The following is a 27,932-nucleotide window of genomic DNA, read 5'->3' on the forward strand; positions in this document are numbered from 1 at the left end:
GGCGAATTTGCCAATCTTGGTGTTCTCTGGCAAATGCCAAACGTCCTGCGCGGTGTTGGGCTGTAAGCACAACCCCCACCTGTCGAAGCTGGGCCCTCATACCACCCTCATGGAGTCTGTTTCTGACCGTTTGAGTGGACACATGCACATTTGTGGCCAGCTGGAAGTCATTTTGCAGGGCTCCGGCAGTGCTCCTCCTGCTCCTCCTTGCACAAAGGCAGAAGTAGTGGTCCTTCTGCTGGGTTGTTGCCCTCCTACGGCTTCCTCCACATCTCCTGATGTACTGGCCTTTCTCCTGGTAGTGCCTCCATGCTCTGGACACTACGCTGACAGACACAGCAAACCTTCTTGCCACAGCTCGCATTGATGTGCCATCCTGGATGAGCTGCACTACCTGAGCCACTTGTGTGGGTTGTAGAATCCGTCTCATGCTACCACTTAAGTGAAAGCACCGCCAGCATTCAATAGTGACCAAAACATCAGCCAGGAAGCATAGGAACTGAGAAGTGGTCTGTGGTCACCACCTGCAGAACCACTCCTTTATTGGGGGTATATTGCTTATTGCCTATAATTTCCACCTGTTGTCTGTTCCATTTGCACAACAGCATGTGAAATTGATTGTCAATCAGTGTTGCTTCCTGAGTGGACAGTGTGATTTCACAGAAGTGTGATTGACTTGGAGATACATTGTGTTGTTTAAGTGTGCCCTTTATTTTTTTTGGGCAGAGTATATTTATCTACTATTTGGCTCACAAATGCCTCTGTAATGTTGCCCACTCATTCTGATATCCACTGCTCAGGAAGTAGCCTGTCAGAGGCAAGCACTGAGCCGGCTTTCAAACACCATCCATTCACTTTCACCAAAAGTCTGCTGTGTTGTACTGGGTCTCTTCAACCAATCACTGCAGGCTGCTGTGTAACCCCCTCCTCTCTGTTTTTATGCTGCAGGCTGATAGGACAGGAGTGAGCACAGAGGATTGCTAGTCCTCCCTCACTTACTGGACTTTGAGGGGAATTCATCAAGCTTTTTAGACTGTTCTTTTCTATCTATAAAAGTTGCATTAAAAGTCTCAGTCGTTTCACCTGTGACTTTTGCTATAGATCATATCTGAAATTTACTTCAGCCTTGAAAAGTACTCTAAGCGACCAAGCCCCCCCCCCCCCCCCTCCATGGGATGATGTTGCCAGTCCCTCTCCCTACAGATGTCTGTCTCTGCTACACACCACCAATCCACCCCCCCCCCCCACCACACACGTGACAGCCGCCATTCTGTGCTGGGAGTTGTGCAAAAGCTGAATGCAGATGACCGTCCCTGCTACACAACACCTCCCCGCAACCCCAACTTTTAACAGAGTTGTTTCAGAGCTTATTTTTAAAGTTCAACATGGAACCCCCATGTCAAATCTTAGAAATTCTCACAATGTTGAACTCTAAGGATAAGTTCTGAAACATGACAGATGATTATAGAATTACTCACCGTGCCTGAACAGGTGGTAAATGTAGGAGAACTGTGAGGTAAATGTTCATCAGGGGTGTATGACTTTTCATGAATTTGGCGCAGGGAGTTAAACAAAACAAGGCGACTTTTCATGACTAAAATTGTTTGTGATTATAACAGTGTCCAATTGAAACTAAGTTTTTCTCTGAAACCCCACAGCATTATAGAGTAAAACTTAGCTGTCAGTAATGAGGGACTCTTTGGCCATGGTCACACGACCGATTCCGTGCGAAATGTCCCCCTGGAAAACACGGGCAGAAATCCTGCACATTTGAATGATTTGGCGGGCACTAGGACCACTTGGAAATGTGCAACAAAAAGAAAATACATGACTATTCATTCTGTGAATGCCAGAATTGGGATTTTTGTGGTAGAAACATCGGTCGTGGAAATCCCGCTGTGTGCACAGCGCAGCAGAATCCCATTGAAATCAATCGATTTGTAACAAAATGTTCCGAATGCTTAGAGCCGGCGCCAGGATCTTGTGATGTCATAGCCCGCCCCTCATGACGTGACACCGTCCCCCTCAATGCAAGTCTATGGGAGGGGACTTGCATTGAGGGGGGGGCGTGATGTCATGAAGGGTGGGGCTATGACATCACGAGATCCCGGTGCCGGCTCTAAGCATTCAGAACATTTTGTTCCAAACTCAGAGCAGCGGAGTACCCCTTTAAGGGGTTAAAGTTATCACCTATCCATAGTATGCATGTATTCATAAGCAGCAGAAGCAATCCAAAGCAGAAGACAATCATAATTTATCCTGCTTCAAAGTGAGTACATAATATGCTAAATGCTAACTATACATGATAGGTTAGAACTAGAGATGCACATTGTTAGTTTGGTGTGAATGTATAGTTTATATTGCATTGTTATTTAATGTAGAATATGGGATGTTAACTCTTCCAACCATCTCAAGGTCCATCTACAAATAACTACATAAGTACATATGTAGCGTACTGCCCCCTGTATGTGGCATTTAGCTCCCACACCTGCTGTAATGTTCCATTGTAAGTCGAATGCTTTTGATATTGTTCCATACTCATCTCTTTATTGTTACCTTTCAACAATCAGATCCTAGAAAAGATTTTCAAAGACCTTTGCTAGTAGAACAGAATGCAAACCAGGTATTTCCTTGATATTTGCTGATGTGAAACACTTAGCAGATTCTTGTGTCTTTTGTATGAAAGGGTACAAGCCCCATCGTGAGATGTCTCGGTGGCAGGGATTTGTAGAGCAGAATATAATACAGCTAAGCCTTCACAGCATTGCAGATTGCCGGGCTTGTTTTGATGCTTCAAGGACTCTTTTTCCTATAGGGAGACAATGAGATTGAGTTATATGTTGCAGCAATTATGCTGTGACTGTCAGGTAATACCATGTCAATAAAGAGCCATAGTCTAAATATTAACCCTTTAAGGCCTGGGTCCTTTTTCATTTTTGCACTTTAGTTTTTTCCTCCTTGCCTTCTAAAAATCATAACACTTTCAATTTTCCACCTACAGACCCATATGAGGGCTTGTTTTTTGTGCCACCAATTTTGTAATACCATTAATCATTTCACCACAAAATCTACAGCAAAAGCAGAAAAAAATTGAAAGAAAACTAATCCTTTTTGTAAATTTTGGGGGTTTCCGCTTCTACGCAGTGCACTTTCCATTAAAAATGACACCTTATATTTTATTCTTTTGGTCCATACAGTTACAAGGATACCCGATTTATGTAGGTTCTATTTTATTTTACTACTTTAAAGAAATTATAACTACATGCACCAAAATTAATATGTTTAAAATTGTCATCTTCTGACCCCTATAACTTTTTTTATTTTTCCTTATGCATGGGGGCTTATTTTTGTGCCATGATCTGTAGTTTTTATCGGGACCATTTTTATTTTAATGGCACCTTTTGATCGCGTTTTATTCATTTTTTTCTAGTATATCAAGTGACCAAAAATATGGTCTTTGGCATTTGGAATTTTTTACGCTTGCACCTTTGAACATGTGGTTTAATTACCATTATGTTTTAATTGTTTGGACATTTATGCACGCTGCAATACCACACACGTTTATTTATTTATTTGAAAAATGAAAAAAGGGGTGATTTAAAGGGTTTAATGCATATTTATTAGTTGTTTTTTTTTCACTAGAAAATTGATTGTGGCGTCTAAAGGGTTAATGCTGGACATCAGCCTGATCAGTGATGTCCTGCATTAGCCGTGGGTCCCGATTGCTGATAGCAAATGAGACCCTCCCGGTATGATGCGTGCTCAGCTACTGAGCGTGTGTCATACAGCAGGAGCTCGCAGTAGACTTACATATACATCCATTTGCAGGAAGGGGTTAAAGGAAACCTGTTGTGTGTTTTAAACTGTCCATACAGGGAGAGTGAAGCAGACACTTGGGCATTTCAGAGAAATAATAGTTTTACAAAGACGTCGGGACCTGGATAAGTAGTCATGGTAGGTGGTACCCACAGCTGCTTCCTGCCCCACTGACGCTGAGTGATGCATCTCTCCCTATCTATGTATAAGGAAAGACACTTCACTCAGTGTAGTCTCAGGATCTGTTTTATGCTGCCTATTTATTTACATGAATTACATATAATAGGGAAGACAAATACGGATGACAGGGCTGTATGAACTATGAAGACAATGAATACTGCAGCAATATCACAAAATATATCCCTGTTAAACCATAAACTGGATTATATACTCCTGAATACCATCACTGTGTCTATTCTCTTACTCATAAGGTATGGCACCCAGAAGTAGTGTTGGGAGCAAATATTCACGTTTCAAATTTTTATCGCCAATATCGCAAATTCTGCGAATATATTCGCTATATATTCGAAATTACGAATATTCACTTTTTTCCACATATGCACATATTCGCATATGGGAATATTTGTATATTTCATCTTTTCTTTGTGGGCCAATTAGAATGATGCAAATACACTTGTCAGAGGTTATCAACAACATCCCTAGCAACCAATAGTAAAGTTGCCCACCCCCTCACTGTTTTCTTCCTTGAATATGCGAATATGACAAATACGTGAAATACGCGAATATAGGATGAATATTCGTCTATATATTTGCAAAATATCGCGAATTCGGCCAATGCCGCTCATCACTACCGAGAAGTACAGAAAAGGAACACAACATGCACATACAGGCAAGGAGATGCCAGCCCTTTACATTATATACTGATATATGTATTTTCTTTAGACATATAGGGGGAGATTTATCAAAACATGTCCAGAGGAAAAGTTGCTGAGTTGCCCATAGCAACCAATCAGATCGCTTCTTTCATTTTCATGAAGGCCTGTGAAAAATGAAAGAAGCGATCTGATTGGTTGCTATGGGCAACTGGACAACTTTTCCTCTACACAGGTTTTGATAAATCTCCCCCATAGTTGATACAACCAGAGCATTTCTTCCCTTACTTTGCATGCGTCTTTTCCCAGTTTCATATAATTTATGCAAATATTTTATATTGCATTGAATAAAGTACTTTTTGAGCTCTTATTTGGTATACCTATTGTTTGTGTGTAACATGTAGGCCAGAATCGGCACTATGAATGAACTCCCAGTCCAAAAAAGGGTCCTCTGCAACTCAAGGCCAGACTCCAAGTCCCATCTCACACAATCCAAAGAAGTAGGGAAGCGGCACTCCAATGTAGCATGAAAAAGATAATTTATTCACCCATCCATGTAACAGACAGCTATATTTCTGTCTCTCAATGAGACCTTTCTCAAGCCATTGACTTGAGAAAGGTCTCATTGGGAGACCGAAACGTAGCTGTCTGTTACATGGATGGATGAATAAATAACTTTTTTCATGCTACATTGGAGTGCCGCTTCCCTACTTCTTTGGAGGCCCTCTTCTTTGCCGGCCAGCCTGCCGGCCAGGCCATCCTTCTTCACTGCAGGGACTATCCAACTAGTGAGGCTGCATTGACGCAGCCGCACAGGGACGTCCATGCGCAGCAGACGTCCATGACGTCAGGGGCGTCCCTGCGCATGGACGTCCCAGCGCGATGGCGTGAATGCAGTGCCACTAGTCTGGGGCCAGCCCGGAGCAGAGAAGAGGGCCTCCCGGTGAAGATGGACGGCCCAGACCAGCTCACCCTCCCCACCAGAATGCAGACGGTCCCTGCAGCTACTAAGCAACAGGACAGAGAGAACTGTGGAGGTAAGTAGACAACGAGGGGGGCCTATATGATGACAGAGTGGGCGGTCTTGATGATGGCAGGGGGGATATAGACTGGGGGTGATGATGACAGGGGGGGTTTGACAGGGGGTGATGATGATAGGGGTCTGGATGATGACAGGGGGGGGGTGATGTATTTTCCCCCCTAGGCTTATACTTGAGTGAATAAGTTTTCCCAGGTTTTGGGGGTGAATGTAGGGGCCTGGGCTTATATTCTGGTCGGCTAATACTCGAGTATATACAGTATTTGTTCTTCTTGGAGCCCTTTCCCTCTTTCCTATTGGATTTAAGCCCAATGTAGTTTGTTTATTCCACTGGGCATGCTAAACATGAAATTGAACTTAAGCAGGGGTGGAGTAAAGGCCCAACTAACTTTTATAGATGATCTATTGTTACTCAATACATAACAGAGCAGTAATATAGTAATATAGGTTTCCATGAATGAGCACAGTGCAGCCTGGTTTTATGTATAGCAGCTGAACTATTTTAACATCTTCTCAGACATAATACATATACATTGGTCAAATATATGTCAAAAGGTTACATTTTGGGTATGCATTTGTACAGCAGGCGTACATAGAAAAGTAAATAGTGGAAGAATTATCTAGGACAAATGTTGCATACATAACACGAATGAAGCCTTATAACAGTATTTTCACGACCAAAGTCAATGCAAAAGACGACTTTATTGGGAATATAACTGGATAACACGTTTAGGCAATATCCCGTGCCTTCCTCAGGTCCACAAGAGCGACTGATGCAGCGTCTGAGACTGTGCAGACAGGATCATAGATGCACAGAGCAGGACGCTGCATCAGTTACTCTGCGGACATGAGGAAGGCACATGATACTGGGGAAACGTGTTGTTCAGTTATATTCCCAATAAAGTCGTTATCGTCCTGTGCATTGCATGTGGTCATGTTTATGCCAGTTTCTAAAGGCACTTCTAAAACCTACTTTTGCCTCCTACCATTCATTTATGTGCTGTGAATCTGCTTCTATAAGAAGTATGCTTAGGTCAGTGTGCAGCAGCATGCTCACTATTCATCGTCTTTTATAGAGTTGTGTCTATTGCTAGCACGACTCCACAAAGTCACTTTAGTGTGGTGGTGGTGGGATATACACCTTTTGATATACTGTACTACACAAGGGAGCACCCCCTTTTTTTTCCCCCTCATTGATTATTCTTATAGCAATCCAATATGGTTTCATGCAAATCACCTTAATAATTTGTATTCACGATGCTTGTGGGATGCAATACATGTTAAGACCAAACAAAAGCAATCTGTAGGGGGCATTACTATAAATGGAAACATTCATATACAGTAGATGAAATCTTTTTCTTCTGTAGACACAACTGGGTTTCTATTTTTTGGAATAAAATTGACCTTTTTTGTCTTCCTCTGTTGTGGGACTCATTAAACAAGCTCCTCTGTCTAGACATAGCAGGGGCTGTAACATTCACCTGGAAAGCTGCAATGCTTTCCCTTAATACCGTAAAATACAGCGTACCGCCCTTTGATTAATAAACCCCAAAATGTTATGATCTCATTAAAATAAATCAATGGCCACACAAGTATATTGATCCGTGCAGAGGGAGATTTGTTATGGTTCAATGTAAACAAGAAAATAGATTTTTTTTTGTCTTTTAATAGAACTCTTTATATTTTCTAGCACCCGAGTGTCCTGCTACACATTGATTTACTAAAGAAAAGATTAACAGTGTCTGAAACTAAGTAAAGTATAGAGAATGCCAAAGACTAATATTAGTAGGGTGGGCATAAAAGTGTCTAAAATTAATAGATTTAATATGACAATCCCAAAGAATATTCACCTAGGAATATTGTATATTGTCTGTTTGTTCTTTAACATATTCTCAAGCTATTATTAGAGAAGCACTATTATTTTGTAGAGGTTATTGTATATGCCTGGTGCTTATGCTTACCTGTTTTAGCTGATGTGGCAACAATGAATAAGGCTCCATATTGGATGCAATCCAATAAATCCTCTGGCTTTGCAGAGAGATTGGGTGTGGTGTTTGATCACTGCACCTGGGCATTTAATTAGGCTTCTGGTGCTGGGGTTTACCCAGGTTAACTGAGTAGACTTATAAGTGGGTTAAAGGGGTATTCCAGCTTTAGACATTTTATCCCCTATCCAAAGGATAGGGGATAAGATGTCTGATCGTGTGGAGCCTGCTGCTGGGACCCTCGTGATCTCCCTGCAGCACCCGCATTATGTGCGGAGCTGCACCTCCAGGCTTGGAAACATCTCCAGGCCCCTATCGTGATGTAACATCATGTCCCCTCCCAACATGTCTATGGGAGGGGACAAAATGATGGGGGCGTGGCGTTACATCACGTCTCCAGTCCCGAAAACTTCTGGTTTCCGAGCCTGGAGACACAGCTTCGCACATAATGCGATAAAGGGGATAAAATGTCTAAAGCCGGAATACCCCTTTAAGGGTAGTTCACATGATGTGCAGTTTTCATGCATTTTCTTATTCATAGCATGTTTTTTAGAGAAATATTGCCATGAGGTGGAAGTCATTTGACCTATAATTACAATTGAGGTGCTTTATGAAGATTTGAAGTCTTTAGGCTGTGTTTGCGAATTTTTCTGCATTTTACACGTTTTTACAGCTTTTTTGGCTGTTTTTACTTGACTTTCCAAATTCGTTGTAGATATACCTTATTTTTTCTGTGTTTTGTGCAATTGCAATAAAGTAGCACCATTTTTGCCATGATTTTGAAAAAAATCTATGCAACATTAGAGAAAAAAAAACATTTAAAAAAAAACTTTTTGAAACATTTTTGAACACAGCCTCAGGAGAGGTAAATGTCTACTATAAATCCTTATCCATTAGAGATAGCAGCCGCAGTTTACAGATGAGAGGAGAGGTAAGGGATCTGGGAGCTAGCAGAAGTGATTTGTTAATAGGAAGTCAGCTGATCACATATGATTTACTTCTTCTGACACATTAGGCACAGATTTTCTGTGGACCGGACTGAAGATCACATGAAAAGTCCCTTGGAGAGATTTGAAAAACTTACAAAATAAAAAAAACTTCCCCATCAAGCCACCATTTTCCCATTTTTCAAATAAAAGATAAATAAATAAATAAATACGAGCATATTTTGTGTGTGAAATTATCCAAACTATTAAAAAATAACATTATTGATCCCATACAGTGAATGGATTAAGTGAAAAAGAAACAAAAAAAAAAAATAATAAACTAAAAAACAAACAGAATTGCTGATTTTTGGTCACATCATTTATCAGAAAAAATATATAAATTGCGATAAAAAAATTTGACACCAAAATGGTACCAATCGAAACCAATAATGGCTCATAACAGCCCCATAAAGAGAAAAATAAAAAGGTATAGGGTCAGACTAGGGTGATTTTAGCATATCTATTTAAAAAAAAAAAATGGGCAAAAAGAGAACTTGCATAGAAATTTTGTGCGGCCTTGCCACTTCGTGATGGGGCGGGGCAGGGCAGGGGTCAAGTCCTGGGAAAAAAAAGTGTGGGAACTCACCCAAGATTTCCATTCAAGTGCTGGTACTGCTAATAGGAAAGGTGTTCCTGCTGTAGAAAAAGTGCAGGAACTCAGTTCCCACACGTTCCTGCAGGACTTTAGCCCTGGGGCAGGGAATTGTAAATTCCCTCAAAAATACATTAGAGAGTATAGCATTTAATATATATAAGCATTAAAGGGGTACTCCACTGGAAAACATTTTCTTTTAAATCAATTTAAATTAAACAGATTTGTAAATTACTTCTATTAAAAAAATCCCAATCCTTCTAGTACTTATTTTTTAATTTCCTTTCTGCCTGACCACAGTGCTCTCTGCTGACACCTCTGTCCATTTTAGGAACTGTCCAGAGTAGGAGCTAATCTCCATAGCAATCCTTTCTTGCTCTGGACAGTTCCTGACATGGACAGAGGTGTCAGCAGAGAGAACTTGTGGTCAGGCAGAAAGGAAATTGAAAAAGAAAAGAACTTCTTGTGGAGCATTCAGCAGCTGATAAGTACTGGAAGGATTAGGCTTTTTTTTTATAGAAGTAATTTACAAATCTGTTTAACTTTCTGGCATCAGTTGATTTAAAAAAAAAATGTTTTCCAGTGGAGTACCCCTTTAAGCCGTATATATATAAAACAAAAAAAAAAGGGGCACTTATGAAAGTTTGCTTAGGTATGCTATATTTTAGTTTGTTTTTTCTCACTTCCATTCTGCTTACGTGCGACAAATTTACTATATTGTTGCACGGCGTTAATACATTTTTCGAAGGTAAGCAAAAGCGGGAGTTTTTTCTCACGTAAGTGAAAACAATAGTCAGTTTCTGTTATTTAAGCCAAGGTTTGGCTGGAGTATATTTAGTAGGTTTTTAAAGCCTTAGCGACTTTTTTGCGAATGTCGCAGTTGATAAATTTCTGACTATGGCAAGTCAAAATTGTAAAAACGCTTATTTACGGCGATTTGAAAAAAATGCTTTTCTCGCTCTCGTGGCAGATTGTCGCCTGGCAGATGTGGCGCAATTGCAAATTTTTTCCGACAATTTTATGGGAAAAAAACTCGGGTTGATAAATGTCTGTCATAGTCTAGGAACTTCCACAGTCTAGTAACTTCCAGGGCTTCATGATTCTGTATGCAGGTATACATGCACTAATACACTCATACATTATCCAGATAAGAGTCAATGTAAGAAATGGAAACATGTGTTAACCTTTACCATCTAGTAAGTTATTCACTATTTTCAGGTTACATAACTACAGCATGCTCTGGAGTTTGTCTGCTGTCATTGTTTATTATTTAAAACATTATTGTCATCCTTAATGGTAAAATATTTATGCATTGATTTATTTATAGTAATATTTGTCCAATATCTATCAAAAAGATGTTTTATTTCAAACTATCCATTCATCATAGAAATAAAACATCTTCTTGTAAGTAAATTATATGTTTTTACCATTTAAAATTTTTTAACAATAATAAAAAGTATTTTCAGAAGTGTATTACTGTATATACTCGAGTATAAGCCGAGTTTTTCAGCACAATTTTTCGTGCTAAAATCGCCCCCCTCGGCTTATCCTTGAGTGAACTGTTTGCCTGTCAATCCCTTTTAGTGGTCTTCAACCTGCGGACCTCCAGATGTTGCAAAACGACAACTCCTAGCATGCCCGGAAAGCCATCCGGGCATGCTGGGAGTTGTAGTTTTGAAACATCTGGAGGTCCGCAGGTTGAAGACCACTGCGGCCTTCGTCATCATCCAGACCCCCCCTTCAGTTTTCTACTCATCTCACCTCGGTGGGAAGGAAGGGTGAGCTGGTCCGGGCCATCTATGCTGCAGGGACCATCCGGTGGGGAGGGTTAGTCGTTCCGGGCTGTCCATTTTCACGGGGAGGCCCCCTTCTCGGCTCCGGGCCGGCCCTTGACTAGTGATGTTGCCTTGATGACGACGCACAGGGATGTCTGTGTGCAGCAGACGTCCCTGCGCATGAACGTCCCTGTGCGTCGTCGTCAAGGCAACGTTGCTAGTCTGGGTCCGGCCCGGAGCGGAGAAGAGGGCCTCACGGTGAAAATGGACAGCCCGGAAAAACAACTAACCCTCCCCACCGGACGGTCCCTGCAGCATAGATGACCCGGACCAGCTCACCCTTCCTTCCCACCGAGGGGAGGTGAGTAGAAAACTAGAGGGGCGTCTGGATGATGACGAAGGCCGCAGTGGTCTTCAACCTGCGGACCTCCAGATCTAAACTACAACTCCCAGCATACCCGGACAGCCATCGGCTGGGAGTTGTAGTTTTGCAACATCTGGAGGTCCGCGGGTTGAAGCCCACTGATCATTGAAGGGATTGACAGGCGGTGATGATGAAGGGAGGGGGATGATGACGGGGTGATGATGATGGGGGGAAAATGACAGGGTGATGATGACGGGGGTGTTAATGATGGGGGTCTGGATGATGACGGGGTGATGATGACTGGGGTGAAAATGACAGGGTGATGATGACAGGGTGATGATGACGGGGGTGTTAATGACGGGGGTCTGGATGATGACAGGGGGGGATGATGTATTTCCCACCCTAGGCTTATAGTCGAGTCAATGACTTTTCCAGGGTTTTTGGGTGAAATAAGGGGCCTCGGCTTATATTAGGGTCGGCTTATACTTGAGTATATACGGTAATATATTTTTTAAGACTATCATAGAGATTCGTGATTTTATTTGGCAGTGCAGACAATACAATGCAATAATAAAATAATGTATGGGAAAAATAATGCAGGAGATTTAGACTAATGCCTGAAATACATATTTTTTTTCTTTTGTACAAGCTTTTTAGGTCTATAGCTGAACTGATTCCACGTATGAAAAATAACCGGCATGCAGCATTGCACGCACTATAAAGCAATAGCTACCATGTATGCATTCTTAGGCTGGTTTCCACACAGGTTTTTTTCTGGCATTCTTTGGATATCTGCCACTGCAGATTCTGATACAGCTCTCACGTGACTACTTTCAGCAGTCAGAGCTCTCACATCATCAGGACATGAGAGCTGTATGTAAACTGCTGGCGCATGCGCTCTACCAACAGAGCGCAGCGCACATGCCACTCACGTCACTAGGACGGGGAGTCGCAGAATATGAATATGTTAATTAGGGGACGGAAAGAAGCAGGAGCAGCCAGCCAGCGGGGGCCCCGCCTCCTGTGCGCAATTACCTGAATTCAGAAGGGGAACTTCCCCAGCCAATATCTCAGAAACTCCGGCACCGATTATAGCAAGTGACCCCTCTTTGGACTCCTGGTCACCCACACTATAACCCAGTGTATTTGGTTTAGTGTGAGTGATCAGGGTTACAGTTTTCCTTTAATGCTCTATTGCAGCTTAAGATTTAGTGTAAGGTCACATGTGCCATATTTTGCTGGGTATTTTCTGCTGCATATTTTCCTACAAATTGAAGTTAATGGGTAGCAAAATATGCAGCTGATTTTGCTACCCATTGACTTCAATGGGAAGGAAAATACCCAGCAGCAAATATGCAGCAAAAAACGACATGTTGGACCCTACCCTTAAAGAGGTTACATAGTTACATAGTTAGTATGGTTGAAAAAAGACATACGTCCATCAAGTCCAACCAGGGAATTGAAGGGAAGGGTGTAAGGGGATAAAGGAAAGGGATTTAGTTTTACAATTCTGCATAAGATTTAATGTTATTTTGTTCCAGGAATGTATCTAACCCTGTTTAAAAGCTGTTAATTGTTCCTGCTGTGACCAGTTCCTGAGGTAGACCGTTCCATAAATTCACAGTCCTCACGGTAAAGAAGGTGTCGCCCCTTTAGACTAAACCTTTTCTTCTCCAGACGGAGGGAGTGCCCCCTCGTCCTTTGGGGGGGTTTAACCTGGAACAGTTTTTCTCCATATTTTTTGTATGGGCCATTAATATACTTATATACGTTTATCATATCCCCCCTTAAACGTCTCTTCTCAAGACTAAACAATTGTAACTCCTTTAATCGCTCCTCATAGCTAAGATGTTCCATGCCCCATATTAGTTTAGTCGCTCGTCTCTGCACCCTTTCCAACTCCGCAGTGTCCCTTTTATGAACAGGCGACCAAAACTGAACAGCATATTCCAGGTGAGGCCGTACCAATGCTTTATAAAGGGGGAGTATTATGTCCCTGTCCCTTGAGTCCATGCCTCTTTTGATACATGACAATATCCTGCCAGCTTTGGAAGCAGCAGCCTGACATTGCATGCTATTCTGTAGTCTGTGATCTACAAGTACACCCAGATCCTTCTCTACCAGTGACTCTGCCAGTTTAATCCCCCCTAAGACATACGATGCATGCAGGTTATTAGTACCCAGATGCATAACTTTACATTTTCCACATTGAACCTCATTTGCCAAGTGGATGCCCAGACACTTAGTCTATCCAAGTCATCTTGTAACTTATGCACATCCTCTATAGACTGTACTGTGCTACAAAGCTTGGTGTCATCTGCAAAGATAGAAACAGAGCTGTTAATACCATCCTCTATATCATTGATAAATAAATTAAACAGCAGCGGTCCCAGTACTGAACCTTGGGGTACACCACTAATTACCGGGGACCAATCAGAGTACGAATCATTGACAACCATTCTCTGGGTACGATCCATGAGCCAGTGTTCAATCCAGTTACAAACTAAAATTTTCAAACCCAAAGACCTTAATTTACCTGTCAGACGTCTATGAGGGACAGTATCAAACGCTTTGGCAAAATCCAGAAACACTATATCCACAGCCATTCCTCTGTCAAGGCTTCTACTCACATCTTCATAAAAGCAAATTAGATTGGTTTGACAACTTCTATCCTTAGTAAACCCATGCTGGCTATCACTTATAATACAATTATCCCCTATGTATTCCTGTATGTAATCCCTTATAAGTCCTTCAAACAATTTACCCACAATGCACGTTAGACTTACCGGTCTATAGTTTCCTGGTGAAGACCTAGAGCCCTTCTCGAAGATTGGTACCACATTCGCCTTGCGCCAGTCCCTTGGCACAATACCAGACACCAGAGAATCTCTAAATATCATGAACAAGGGTACAGATATTACTGAACTTACCTCTCTAAGAACTCTTGTGTGTAGTCCATCCAGCCCTGGAGATTTGCTTACATTTACTTTACTTAACTTACCTTGTACCATCTCTACATTAAGCCAGTTCAGTACATTACATGATGTGTTACCAGCTCTGACCTGGCCAATGTCAGCTCCTTCTTCCATAGTATATACAGAACTAAAGAACCCATTCAGTAGCTCCGCCTTCTCTTGATCGCCCGTGACAACCTCCCCATTATCATTATTAAGGGGTCCTACATGCTCTGTCCTTGGTTTTTTTGTATTTATATACCTAAAAAAATATTTAGGATTAGTTTTGCTTTCTTTGGCCACCTGTCTCTCATTTTGAATTTTTGCTGTTTTTATTACATTTTTACAGATTTTATTAAGCTCTTTGTACTGTTTAAATGTTATAGCTGACCCATCAGATTTGTATTTTTTGAAGGCTATTTTTTTGTTGTTTATTGCTCTTTTAACCTCATTTGTCAGCCATGTAGGATTTAGTTTTAATCGTTTATATTTGTTCCCCTTTGGTATATATTTAGCTGTATAGTTATTTAGAGTTGATTTAAAGATGTCCCATTTACCTTCTGTATCAGTATTTGAGAACACCTCCCCCAGTCTATGTCCTGTAGTGCAGCTCTCAGCCCAGGGAAATTTGCCTTTTTAAAGTTATATGTTTTTATTTCCCCGTATGTCTTTGTTTTCAACATTTTAAGTCAAAAGTAACTATATTGTGGTCGCTATTACCAAGGTTTTCCCGCACAGTCACATTACCAACCAGCTCTGCGTTGTTGGAAATGATCAGATCCAACAAGGCATCACTTCTTGTTGGGTCCTCCACAAACTGGCCCATAAAATTATCCTGCAATAAATTTAGGAATTGTCGCCCCTTTGTAGTTTTAGCCAACCCTGGACCCCAATCTATATCTGGATAGTTAAAATCTCCCATTATTACCACTGTACCTGCCCGGGCGGCCCTCTCTATTTGTTTATGAAGCCGAACTATCTCTTCAGTGATATTAGGGGGTCTGTAGATTACACCAAATATTATTTTTTCAGTATTTCCCTCCTTTTGTAATTCTACCCACAGTGATTCCACATCCTCAGAATCATCACACACTATGGCATCGTTCACACTGACTTTCATACCCCTTCTTACATACAGACAGACTCCACCACCTTTTCTGTTCATTATATCTTTGCGAAACAATGTAAACCCCTGCAGATTGACAGCCCAGTCATGCGAGGAGTCCAGCCATGTCTCAGTGACCCCAACTATATCAATATGTTCCTCCAGTATCAAGGCCTCAAGCTCCCCCATTTTATTTGCTAGGCTTCTGGCATTTGTGAACATACACTTTCCATTTCCATTAAGTTTTACACATATAGTCTCACTAATGGGATTTTCAGAGTTATTGGGGTTAATGTTATTTTTTGAGTTATAAGGGCTAATTGTACTATTTAAGTTTTTGGGGCTAATGGTATTTTTTGAGTTATTGGGTCTAACGTTATTATTTAAGCTATAGGGGCTAATGGGATTTTTTGCGTTATTGCGTCTAACGTTGTTATTTAAGTTATTGGGGCTAACGGTATTTTTTTTGTTAATGGGGCTTATTGTAGTTATTGAGTTATTGGGGCTAATGGAATTTTTTTAATTATAGGGATTACAATTTTCCGGGCTACATTTATTTTTACAGCTGGTTTGTAACGCATGAATCTCCTTATCCACTTCTCTTAACCTCCCCCCACAGGACTCCTCTCCACCCACCATTATGTCCTGACCCCTCTCTAACCTATCCATCCCACTGTCTGCTTTCTTTGCTTTATTATTCTCCCCCCACTCACCTAGTTTAAATACTCAGCCACCCCTTCCAGGTTATCCAGGAAAAAACTTTTTTTTCTATATCAACTAGCTCCAGAAAGTTAAACAGATTTGTAAATTACTGCTGCAATGCTGCAAAATGTGTCCTTTATTTTACGGTTCCATACATCAGTGCGGAGACGCTCATACAGGTGTGCTTCTACAAACTACGGTCCGTTTCTCGCGATAGTTCACGCTTCAACAGGTTTGTAACTCTTTTTGATTACGTAATTTACAAATCTGTTTAACTTTCTGGAGCCAGTTGATATATATAAAAAAGTTTTTTCCTGGAATACCCCTTTAAGGGTAGGGGCACACATGCTGTATTTTCCTGCATATTTTGCTGCATATTTCATGCTGCATATTTTCCTACCTATTAAAGTCAGCGGGCAGCATAATCAGCTGCAGAAAATATGCAACAACCTACACAGCAAAATACAGCACATATGACCCTTCCCTAAGGGTATGTTCACAGACGGATTACCTGCAGTATTTCTGCATTTTATTTGCTATGGAAAATCTGCAGCGTATTTTGCTACCATTGACTTCAATGGGTCCGAAGGAAAATCTGCAAATCTGTCTCTATTGCGGATTTTCTGCTTACCCATTGAAGTCAATGGTAGCAAAATCCGCTGGGGATTTTCCGCAGCAAATACGCTGCAGAAATTCTGCAGGTAATCCGTCCATGTGAACACATCCTAAATATGAATCTTTATGTACATTGTTATTGTGCAATGCTTTGTTACAATGAAAACTTTTACAGTGTAAAATTTTGTCTACACTTTAAGTGTTCAGTCAAACTGTGTTTAGAAATATATTAGGCTCCCATGCTCTATTTGTACATATATGATATATTATATAGGGAGGGAACCTGCCTACCTTATAAAAGGGTATAAGAATCATACACTGTCTGAAACTATCACTGGATCCCAGAGTACAGATCATCTTATTAATAAGCTGAAAATAGATGAACGAGCGTTATCTTGAAGACAGAATGAGAAGTGACTTGTGTATAAAACAATTGTATGGGCAACATCTGTCTACACTAGATTTCATGGAGAGTGTCTAATAAATTTACCATGTTGACGTCTGTGTACGGTAGTTGTCACATAGGTTTGACAATGCACAGTTCAATGGATAATTGGAACAGTATAGTAGCTATACAGGGTATAGGGATTGCAGTTTCAACTAGACTATATAGCAAACATAGAAAGAAAAAAAAGGTACCCGCATTCACCGCAAGGAAACAGCAGACCGACTTCTATGGCATCTCCGACAGCTCCGACTTCAGGCTGACAGGAGGGCACTCAGAGGCGCGATCTGCGCAAAACTTTGCCGGCAGTCGTCTCCACTCTGAGCGCCCTGCTCTCAGCCTGAAGTCGGATTTGTCCGAGATGCCATAGAAGTCGGTCTGCTGTTTCCTTGCGGTGAGTGCGGGTACTTTTTTGTCTTTCTATGTTTGCTATTGAGTGACTTTGGGTTTCTTGGTTCCCAGCACTAGTGTTGCTCGCGAATATTCGCAATTCGAATATTATTCGCGAATAACGCATATTCGCGAATTCGCGAATTTCGCGAATATAGCGCTATATATTCATAATTACGAATATTCGTTTTTTTTTTTTTTTTTTTCTTCACAGTACACATCACAGTGATCACCCCTCTCTGCTTCCAGCTTGTGTGGTGTAAAGAAGGCTGTAATACTACTGTGTGAGACTGGCGTGCGAAAATTCGCATATGTGAAAATTAGCATATACTAATTTTCGCATATGCGAATGTTCATTAATGTTAATTTTTGCATACGCGAAAATAAAACGAGAATATAACGAATATGCGAATATTCGCGAATATATGACGAATATTCATCCATATATTCGCGAATATTCGCGAATTCGAATATGGCCTATGCCGCTCAACACTACCCAGCACCTCCGGACCCACAGGCATCAGGACTCCGCGTTGTTATAGTGACAGAATGTTAGCCTCCACAGTACATGCTGACATAATTGGTCTTTCTCTACAGCAGTGCCCTCTAGCTTGTGTTAGTTAGTCAACTAGACTATAAGTTTGCCTATAGGGGCATAGCTATAGGGGGTGCACAGTTAGCAGTCGCGTCGGAGCCCTGGTGCCTAAGGCAGCCCCAAAGCATATTTGCATCATAAGAAACCATTATTATAATGAGCACATGGGGCGCTGCTGCCGATTTTAACATTGGGGCCCAGAACCTACAAGTTATGCCTCTGACTGCCTATAATTTTTTATAGCAAAAGTAATAGACATGCTAAGGGCTTGTATGCAGTAGACATATTGGGGTTTCTGTGCAATAGATGTATTGGGGCATTGAAACTTTCACATTATATGTACAGTATGCCACATTCCCTTGTCATACCATGGATAAATATCTTTAAAGGGGTACTCCGGTGAAAACCTTTTTTCTTTTAAATCAACTGGTGGCAGAAAGTTAAACATATTTGTAAATTACTTCTATTAAAAAATCTTAATTCTTCCAGTACTTATTAGCTGCTGAATGCTACAGAGGAAATTCCTTTCTTTTTGGAAAACTGATGACATCACGAGCACAGTGCTCTCTGCTGACATCTCTGTCCATTTTAGCAACCATGCATAGCAGATGTATGCTAAGGGCAGCATGGTGGCTCAGTGGTTAGCACTGCTGCCTTGCAGTGCTGGGGACTTGGGTTCAAATCCCACTAAGGACAACAATAAATAAAGTGTTATTATTATTATAATAACGTCAGCAGAGAGAACTGTGCTCGTGATGTCATCATGCTCTCTGCATTCCAAAAAGAAAATAATTTCCTCTGTAGTATTCAGCAGCTAATAAGTACAAGAAGGATTAAGATTTTTTAATAGAAGTAATGTACAAATATGTTTAACTTTATGCCACCATTTGATTTAAAAGAAAAAAGGTTTTCACCGGAGTACCCCTTTAACAGGTTCTATATAGTGTTTTCTGGTCAACTCAATTAACATCTATTATTCACATCCTAGTCAGTTATTTATACCTAAAGCAGTGGTCTTCAACCAGAGGAGCTCCAGATGTTGCAAAACTACAACTCCCAGCATGCTGGGAGTTGTAGTTTTGCAACATCCGGAGGTCCGCAGGTTGAAGACCACTGACCTAAAGGCATAGTACAATAGTAGAAATATTCATTTCCATCACACTCGTGTTCCCTCCCCCATGTGTCATCATTTAAATGTGTCTTCTTAATGTATATGTTTTTTATGGGTTTCTTGGAAGGATTTAGTTTGTGTCTTGCTACTTCTATAATGACATGGTATGCAGACATAGGGGGAGATTTATCAAAACCTGTGCAGAGGAAAACTTGCCCAGTTGCCCATAGCAACCAATCAGCTTGCTTCTTTCATTTTTCTGAAGGCCTGTGAAAAATGAAAGAAGCGATCTGATTGGTTGCTATGGGAAACTGGGCAAGTTTTCCTCTGCACAGGTTTCGATAAATCTCCCCCTATAATGATTATTCCAGTTAATTGCACATTTTTGCTATAGACAGATATCCGACTAAGCAAATAAATATGTCGGTTTAGAGGCCAAACAGCATCATGTTTTACCACTGACCTAAAATGAGTTTAAATATATGGCAGGAGCACACACCTTATTTGCTCTTAAGAATGAGCATAGAGATAGATACTTTGCCAAATGAACTACACTAGACCAGCGAACAACCTTCCATAGAAAAGGACAATATAACTTTTGTGTAAAAATGATGTGATAGCCTGGAGGGAGTAGGGTATGGGGAGTGTAGCTGTGCGGTGACTAAAGGGTACTTGTTAACCCTTGCTATTCGTGATGCTAGGGTGAGGGCTCCTCAGTAATGCTTGTCCTACAGCCACTCTTCCCAAGAGCAATAGGGAGGTAGATAATAATAGAATGTCCACAACCGGAGAGTTTTCTGAAACAGGTATAACTTTTACTGAAGATTTTCTGCAAGCTTCATAAACGGAACAGTCTCTATGCATACAACTGCTTTATTTGGAGATTGACAAAGGTTGGGACTTTAGCAATTTAGAGTCTTTAAGGTATTATGCGCTGTTCCACTGGATTTAGGGGATTTAGTTGCGGTCCAGTAGTCACGCTTGCTTTAGCGGGGGTAGTTTAGAACTCACGGTTTTAGTTCAGCTGAGGCCGGTAGGTTTTCAGGCCTAGCGTGTCTTTGCAAGTTGCGCAGATCCGTCCTGCTAGTCCGGCATCCACGAGAGCAGCAACCCAAGAGAGCGATAATTGGCTACAGCTCCCTTATATGGGCAGGGGCTGAAATAGTGCTAATTGGTCCAATACTGCTGTCAATTACCATTACAGAGAATGCTGGGTATCACGTGACTCAAGGACCTCCAAATGTCCTCCAACATACCATAGAGGATATTAACATGGTCACATGACCGAAGGTCCTGCGACGCTAAACAAGGTAAGTACTATACATTATATTAGATATACATTATTATTAAATATATACAGGTATTAACATTAGAGAATTAGAGTAGAGGAGAGGCGACTAGGGGCTGTCCCACCTGAGTAACCCTACCTGAACGTAGTTACTCTGACTTTGGGGATCTCTACACTAGGTACGGTATGCAATACGGTACCGGGACACCACAATGATATATACTGGTGCTCTAGATCTGCTCAAGATATTTAGGCATAAATAATAGGGATACAGAGGAGTTTACTAATGCAGATTCTATATATTTTAATAACTGAAATACGGAATATATAAAATAGTGCCTTAGTTAGAATAATTTATATACCAGTCATGCCCTTGTGCCCTTGCAGATGAGAGCTTCTCAGGGTAGGATAAAATAACAATAAAAAAAATAATAATAATAATGCTTCTCATGGATAGGCTGTAGTACCATACTTAAAATGAATATGCTCCCTAGGCTATTGCATTTGTTTCAGACTTTACCCATATAGCTTCCCTACTTTTTCTTCACTAAACTTAAAGGAGTACTCCGGCGCGCACTTTTTTCCTTTTATCCCGTCCGGGCTGCAAAATAAAAGAAAACACACTTTCTTTTACCTGCCAACGAGCCCCCGGAGCTCCGGTACAGGTGTTCGGTCCCCGGGCTGTATTCTTCTTACTTCCTGTTAGCCCGTCACATCACACAGAGTTTCAGCCTATCACCAGCCGAGGCGGGACATCGCTGCGGCCGGTGATAGGCTGAAGCTCCGTGTGACGTGCCGGGCTAACAGGAAGTAAGAAGAATACAGCCCGGGGACCGAACACCTGTACCGGAGTGTACCGGAGCTCCGGGGGCTCGTTGGCAGGTAAAAGAAAGTGTGTTTTCTTTTATTTTGCAGCCCGGACGGGATAAAAGGAAAAAAGTGCACGCCGGAGTACTCCTTTAACACTTCTTTCTCTTCTTTTGTTTGGTCTCAAAAGCCACCCCGGATTGCCCATGGGATTCTGGTTAGATGCATACAGACGGGTGGTTTAGGCATCCTGGATTGTTTTACATATTACTTGGCCTCCACAATTTCACGTTTATTAGATGGTTTCTATGCTGGCAATACTAAACTATGGGTACAATTGGAATCTCTGTCCTTACGGTTTTCTTTTACTGGTCTTTCATGGTTGCCTCTTTTGGCACTCCCAGCTATTTCAGCCACACTTTCTCCTATTTCTTCTTCCTTATGAGCAATTTGCCGGAGATATCTTGCTAAATCCCCTTTGCTTCCTAAGGATGACCCCTCTTTTTGGAAATATAATGTACAAGTGTCGGAGCTCTACGTAAAATACAAGAGACCGAAACCGAGGATACTGCGTTGCACAAAAAAAAAATGGAAAAATAGCAGTCCTACTAGGCTAGGAAAATGTAGAATAAGGCAGAATAAATAGAGATAAATAGAGATAAATAAAAAAAGAAAGAAGGGAAGTGTCTGATAATAAGATAATAAGATATAAAATATAATTAGATTTATTGAATAACACTGTGAGGTCTGGGGCAGGGCCCTTGCCACAGACAGCTCACTAAAATAGAATGGTAAAAGTTAGTTATAAACATTTAAAACATGACGTTAGAATAGTATTGCACTTAAACGGTGGGACAATGGTGGGGTTTATAGTACAATGTTTGTAAAAGGATATGTCCAATAAACAGTTTTTGTAGCGCTGGAGGCTCAGTTACGAGCCCACTGAGTATACTTGTATGCTCAATAGCGCTAAAGATCTATCGTCTATACCCCGACGGCACGGGGACAAAGTACAAGAGGAAAAATAGATCAAAGTCAGGCACATAGTGCCTCTTACCGGCTCTGGCGAAAGCAGTTATATGCGCATAGCAGCACTTAACGGTGATCCGGATTGATGCCTCTCAGCCCTGACTGTGTCTTTGCATATACACCAATGAAAAAGGGGACGCTGCTCCCTGAAACGCGTCTGGTCCAAGACTGCCTTTGCACAAGAAGTCAGGACTATTTGGATTATTTGTCCACCACTATTGGTCTTTTACTGCCCTCTCAGCTTCTCCCCGTGCCGTCGGGGGAGAGAGGGATCCCACACCATAGACCTCCAGCGCTGCCACACGCTACAAATGAACATTACCTTTTCCAGCAGACTACGCAATAACCATCTGTACCGGACATCTTCACCTCTCCTACACCTTCCCCGTGCTGTCTGGGCTGAGAGGCATCAATCCGGATCACCGTTAAGCGCTGCTATGCGCATATGACTGCTTTCGCCAGAGCCAGTAAGAGGCACTAAGTGCCTGACTTTGATCTATTTTTCCTCTTGTACTTTGTCCCTGTCCCGTCGGGGTATAGAGGATAGATCTTTAGCGCTACTGTGCATACAAGTATACTCAGTGGGCTCGTAACTGCGAGCCTCCAGCGCTGCAAAAACTGTTTATTGGACATATCCTATTACAAACATTGGACTATAAACCCCCACCATTGTCCCACCGTTTAAGTGCAATACTATTCTAACATCACGTTTTAAATGTTTATAACTAACTTTTACCATTCTATTTTAGTGAGCTGTCTGTGGCAAGGGCCCTGCCCCAGACCTCACTGTATCATTCAATAAATGTAATTATATTTTATATCTTATTATCAGACCCTTTCTTTCTTTTTTATTTATCTCTATTTATTTTTTTCGGAAATAGTTTTTTTTTTTGCCAGGTTTGGGTATGCCATCCTTTCTTGAGTGCCTACCCTGGCTCCTTGTTAGACATGCTTAATCAGGCCCTTCTCTGAAGCTCCTCTCTGAACTGGTGTCAGACAGGCCCCTTAAGAACAAAGCCCTTTTAGAATATGCATAACTGAGGCACTTTGTTGCCACTGAAGGGGACAAACTTGCTTTCTCAAGGGTACCGGACCTCTTTTGAGTCTTTGTGTGTTTCTTCTCAACCTCCTGTTAAACCTATTTCTCTCATATATGCTCTCCTCATTGATTTACAGAGAGATCTAAAGCCTGCTTTTATTGCAGGGTGGGATAAATAGTTAGATCATATTTTTGAAAATTTTTGCCCTGAGCCATATGATGTCGCTATTCGGAAGTATCCAGGAGACAAACTAAAGAATAGTATTCAGGTGGTATAGAGTACCGGCCCTTCCATACAAAATGTTCCCCAAATCTTCTGCTCAGTGCTGGCGTTGTAACTGTGACATAGGTACCATGTTCCATATCTGGTAGTCCTGCCCATTACAATAGCCATTTGGTCTCAGGTCTTAGAAATTAAAAATTACAGGGCATTCTATTGTTAATGACCCAGCCCCACTGCTCCTATCCATCTTCCTCAGTGGTACTTCCCCTAAAGTGATACCTCTCTTTCCTTTCTTCATATTAGCGGCTAAAGTGGTGATCCCTAGGTTATGGAAGGTCTCGAGATTCACTGAGTGGTTCGCAGAGATTAATAGGATAGGATTCATAGGATGGAAGCACTATTAGTAGCAAATACTCCAAGAGCTGACTCTCTCATGCAGCTTTATGGCTTCCATGGGTGAAATTGACCTATTCCTCACAGTATACTACTATACATCCCTGTCGCTTGCTAGTTTTCACACTGTAGCGGCCTGTGCTCTCTCTCGGAAACTTATTTTGGTTGATCTGGCTAGCTATGATAGACTACCCTGTTGTTCTTATTTGCTCCTTTTATGTGATGTGTTACTTCAGTCCCACCCCCTTTCTTTTTTTCTTTTGTTTTGTTGGTGTATTGTTCTTATTTTTTCTTTCCTTTTGCCTTTTTTGTAATATGAGTATATGGGTATACTGTTTTATTTTATCCTACACTTCATGACTGGTATATTAATTATTCTAACTAAGGAATTATTTTATATATTCCGTATTCCAGTTATTAAAATATATAGAATCTGTATCATTAAACTCCTCTGTATCCTTATTATTTATACCTACATATCTTGATTGGATCTAGAGCGCCAGCACATAAACATTTTTATGATTAAAAAAAATTGCAGTTTACAAATCACTGACCGCTAAAAACCATGAAATATAAGACTTTCATCCATTGCACAAAAAATAGCAACTTTTTAATACCAAAGGAAAAGAGTAAAATAAAAAATACATCCCAAAAATGTTCATGATTTTTGTTTTTAGATTAAACATTCTAAGTTGGTTAGTAAGATATCTATCTATCTATCTATCTATCTATCTATCTATCTATCTATCTATATATATATATATATATATATATATGCTTTATTTTGCTGACACAAAATCATATCACCTTTTTCTATTGCAGATTTGTCGCTGGTCTTAACACTTCATTGTCAGATTGCCTTGTCTGCAATGGTCAATCGAAATACAATTTTTGATGTTGTGTGCTTCACAGAGCACATTTTGCTCATTTAAACATTATTTAAAGGGGTTATCCACCATAAGGTGATTTTAGTATACTGTATACCTGCTAGACAGTAATGGACATGCTTAGGAAGGATCTGCACTTGTCTTGGGGCTAAATGGCTATGTTTTGCGATTACCATAACACTGTGGCTAGCTTTTTGTGAACTGCTATTTTCTTGTTTGAGTTTCCTTCCTTCAATTTTCCTCCCTCCCACACATCAGCCACCCCACCCATTGAAACAGAAATGAGCTGCATCCATTCAAAAGACCTGAGTTTTCCAATCAGGGTGCCAACAGCTATTGCAAAAATACAATTAGATGCAGAATGATCTCTCTTCCACCAAGTGATCGCTCCACCCATTGAACCAGACAGGCTACCTGTCATCAGCTGACTGGTGATGTTAGGTCACGGCTGCATTGCAACCTGGTAAAAACCTGAGACCTGAGAAGTAATTTTGTATGCCGTTAAAAATAAATATTGGGGCGAAAATCACAGAATTGCAAGACTACCATCACACACAGGTACAGACACTATATAATGAACTAAACTAACTTTACAGCCCCTGTAGCATAGTTAAATAAAAATAAAAATCCTGGTATACCCCTTTAAGATGCTCTTAGGTTTGTAAGCTGTTCTCAGTGGCGTTGCTAGGGTTGGTGTCACCCGGTGCGATAGAAAATGGTGTCACCCCATACCTAACCCCCCCCCCCCCCAAAGTAATGCTTTATCCTGTTCAGACAGACGCCACTGGTGTAGCATAATAATCAAATATACCAACTGCCAGGTAAGTGGAAAGCGCTAAAGATGTTTTAACCATGTGAAACTACAACTCCCAGTATGATATAAGCAGTGGTGAGGAAATGCTGGGAGTAGTAGTTTCACTAAACATAACTGCAGAATGTACAAGTGACACAATCAGGACAATACAGCATGATATTATAGACTCACACGGGCGTCTTCTCTGACCGGAGCCTTTTCTTCTCTATCCGATCAAGACCATCATAATGACTTCTCCACTTCTCCCACCATGGCTCGTCTCCACAGAACCTGCCAGACAAACATTTTAGGCTCTTTTCTCTAGGACAATTCTCACTTCTATATAACCCCCACCCCCCCCTTGTATTGCCCCACAGTAATAGTGCCCACATATATAGTTATAGGCCCCTGTGTTATAGGCCCCATATATAGTTATAGGCCCTCACTATAATACATGATATAACTCAGGATCAGTACAGGATAAGTAATGTAATGTAAGTACGCAGTGACCTCACCAGCAGAATAGTGAGTGCAGCTCTGGAGTATAATACAGAATATAACTCAGGATCAGTACAGGATAAGTAATGTAATGTATGTACACAGTGATCTCACCAGCAGAATAGTGAGTACAGCTCTGGAGTATAATACAGGATATAACTCAGGATCAGTACAGGATAAGTAATGTAATGTAAGTACACAGTGACCTCACCAGCAGAATAGTGAGTACAGCTCTGGAGTATAATACAGGATATAACTCAGGATCAGTACAGGATAAGTAATGTAATGTATGTACACAGTGATCTCACCAGCAGAATAGTGAGTACAGCTCTGGAGTATAATACAGGACATAACTCAGGATCAGTATAGGATAAGTAATGTATGTACACAGTGATCTCACCAGCAGAATAGTGAGTACAGCTCTGGAGTATAATACAGAACATAACTCAGGATCAGTATAGGATAAGTAATGTATGTACACAGTGATCTCACCAGCAGAATAGTGAGTACACCTCTGAAGTATAAAACAGATTATAACTCAGGATCAGTACAGGATAAGTAATGTAATGTATGTACACAGTGATCTCACCAGCAGAATAGTGAGTACAGCTCTGGAGTATGATACAGGATATAACTCAGGATCAGTACAGGATAAGTAATGTAATGTATCTACACAGTGACCTCACCAGCAGAATAGTGAGTACAGCTCTGGATTATGCCAAATGTTACTCCTGATCTTGCATTACATCCTATAATGAATATATATTAACATTAGATATACTTCAGAGATGCCCTCATTGTTCTGCTGGTGGGGTCAATGGGGGAGATTTATCAAAACTTGTGCAGAAGAAAACATTGCCCAGTTGCCCATAGCAACAAATCAGATGTCTTCTTTCATTTTGCAGAGGCCTTGTTAAAAATGAAAGAAGCAAGCTGATTGGTTGCTATGGGCAACTGGGAACTTTTCCTCTGCACAGGTTTTGATAAATCTCCCCCAATGTATACAATTACATTACTTACCCTTTACATGGATTCACATTATAGTGTATATACCATATAACAGTATTTCCCAACTAGGGTGCCTCCAACTACAACTCCCAGCAAAAAGGCTGTCCAGGCATGCTTTAAGTTGTAGTTTTGCAACAGCTGAAGGCACCCTGGTTGGGAAACACTACTGTACTAGCAGTGACTACAGCCCTAGGAATAAACAACAACCTTTAGGGGTCACCCCCCAAGGGGTTAGCCCTAAACTAGGGCTGAATTTTCCTGCATAAATTAGTTCAGCTTTCCGGTGCTCCGGTGGGCTGGAAAAGGTGGATACAGTCCTAGGAAAGAGTCACGAATTTATGCAGGAAAAGCCATCAACTGCCGAGCCAAGAAGTTCGTGACGAATCGAATTTACTGTAAGTTCGCTCATCTCTAGTAACTACCGTAGTAGTCTGCTGGATGCACTATATTCTATAACTGAAGGATGTGTGGTGTATGTGATTATACTGACTGTAAGGACTGCTGGTTATAACACATCTCTAACAGCCCTAAGAACTCACCAGACTCTCTCTCTCTTTCCCCACGCTCAGGATGTTCTTCAGCTCCGCCCCAAGTCCTGGTCACATGATTGTGACATCACCAAAGGTCCTTCATCTTTTGCATTTTGCATCACAGTGCAGG

General features: G+C 41.1%; 1 long non-coding RNA gene across 3 annotated transcripts; it reads right to left on the bottom strand.

Moving 5' to 3' along the window:
* Positions 1-2,234: 2,234 nt before the first annotated feature.
* On the bottom strand, positions 2,235-27,875 carry LOC130357955 (uncharacterized). 3 transcript variants are annotated; one of them, XR_008889338.1, is made up of 3 exons: positions 27,763-27,795; positions 25,959-26,057; positions 2,235-2,809 (listed from the first exon to the last, which is right to left on the bottom strand). It is a non-coding gene; the product is annotated as an uncharacterized LOC130357955 (long non-coding RNA). The 3 variants fall into 3 exon arrangements; XR_008889339.1 differs by lacking the exon at positions 27,763-27,795 and adding an exon at positions 27,695-27,714; XR_008889337.1 differs by lacking the exon at positions 27,763-27,795 and adding an exon at positions 27,812-27,875 and having other exon boundaries at positions 2,241-2,809.
* Positions 27,876-27,932: the final 57 nt, after the last annotated feature.

This window comes from Hyla sarda, chromosome 2, assembly GCF_029499605.1.
Source record: "Hyla sarda isolate aHylSar1 chromosome 2, aHylSar1.hap1, whole genome shotgun sequence".
In the NCBI taxonomy this organism is placed as follows: Eukaryota; Metazoa; Chordata; class Amphibia; order Anura; family Hylidae; genus Hyla; species Hyla sarda.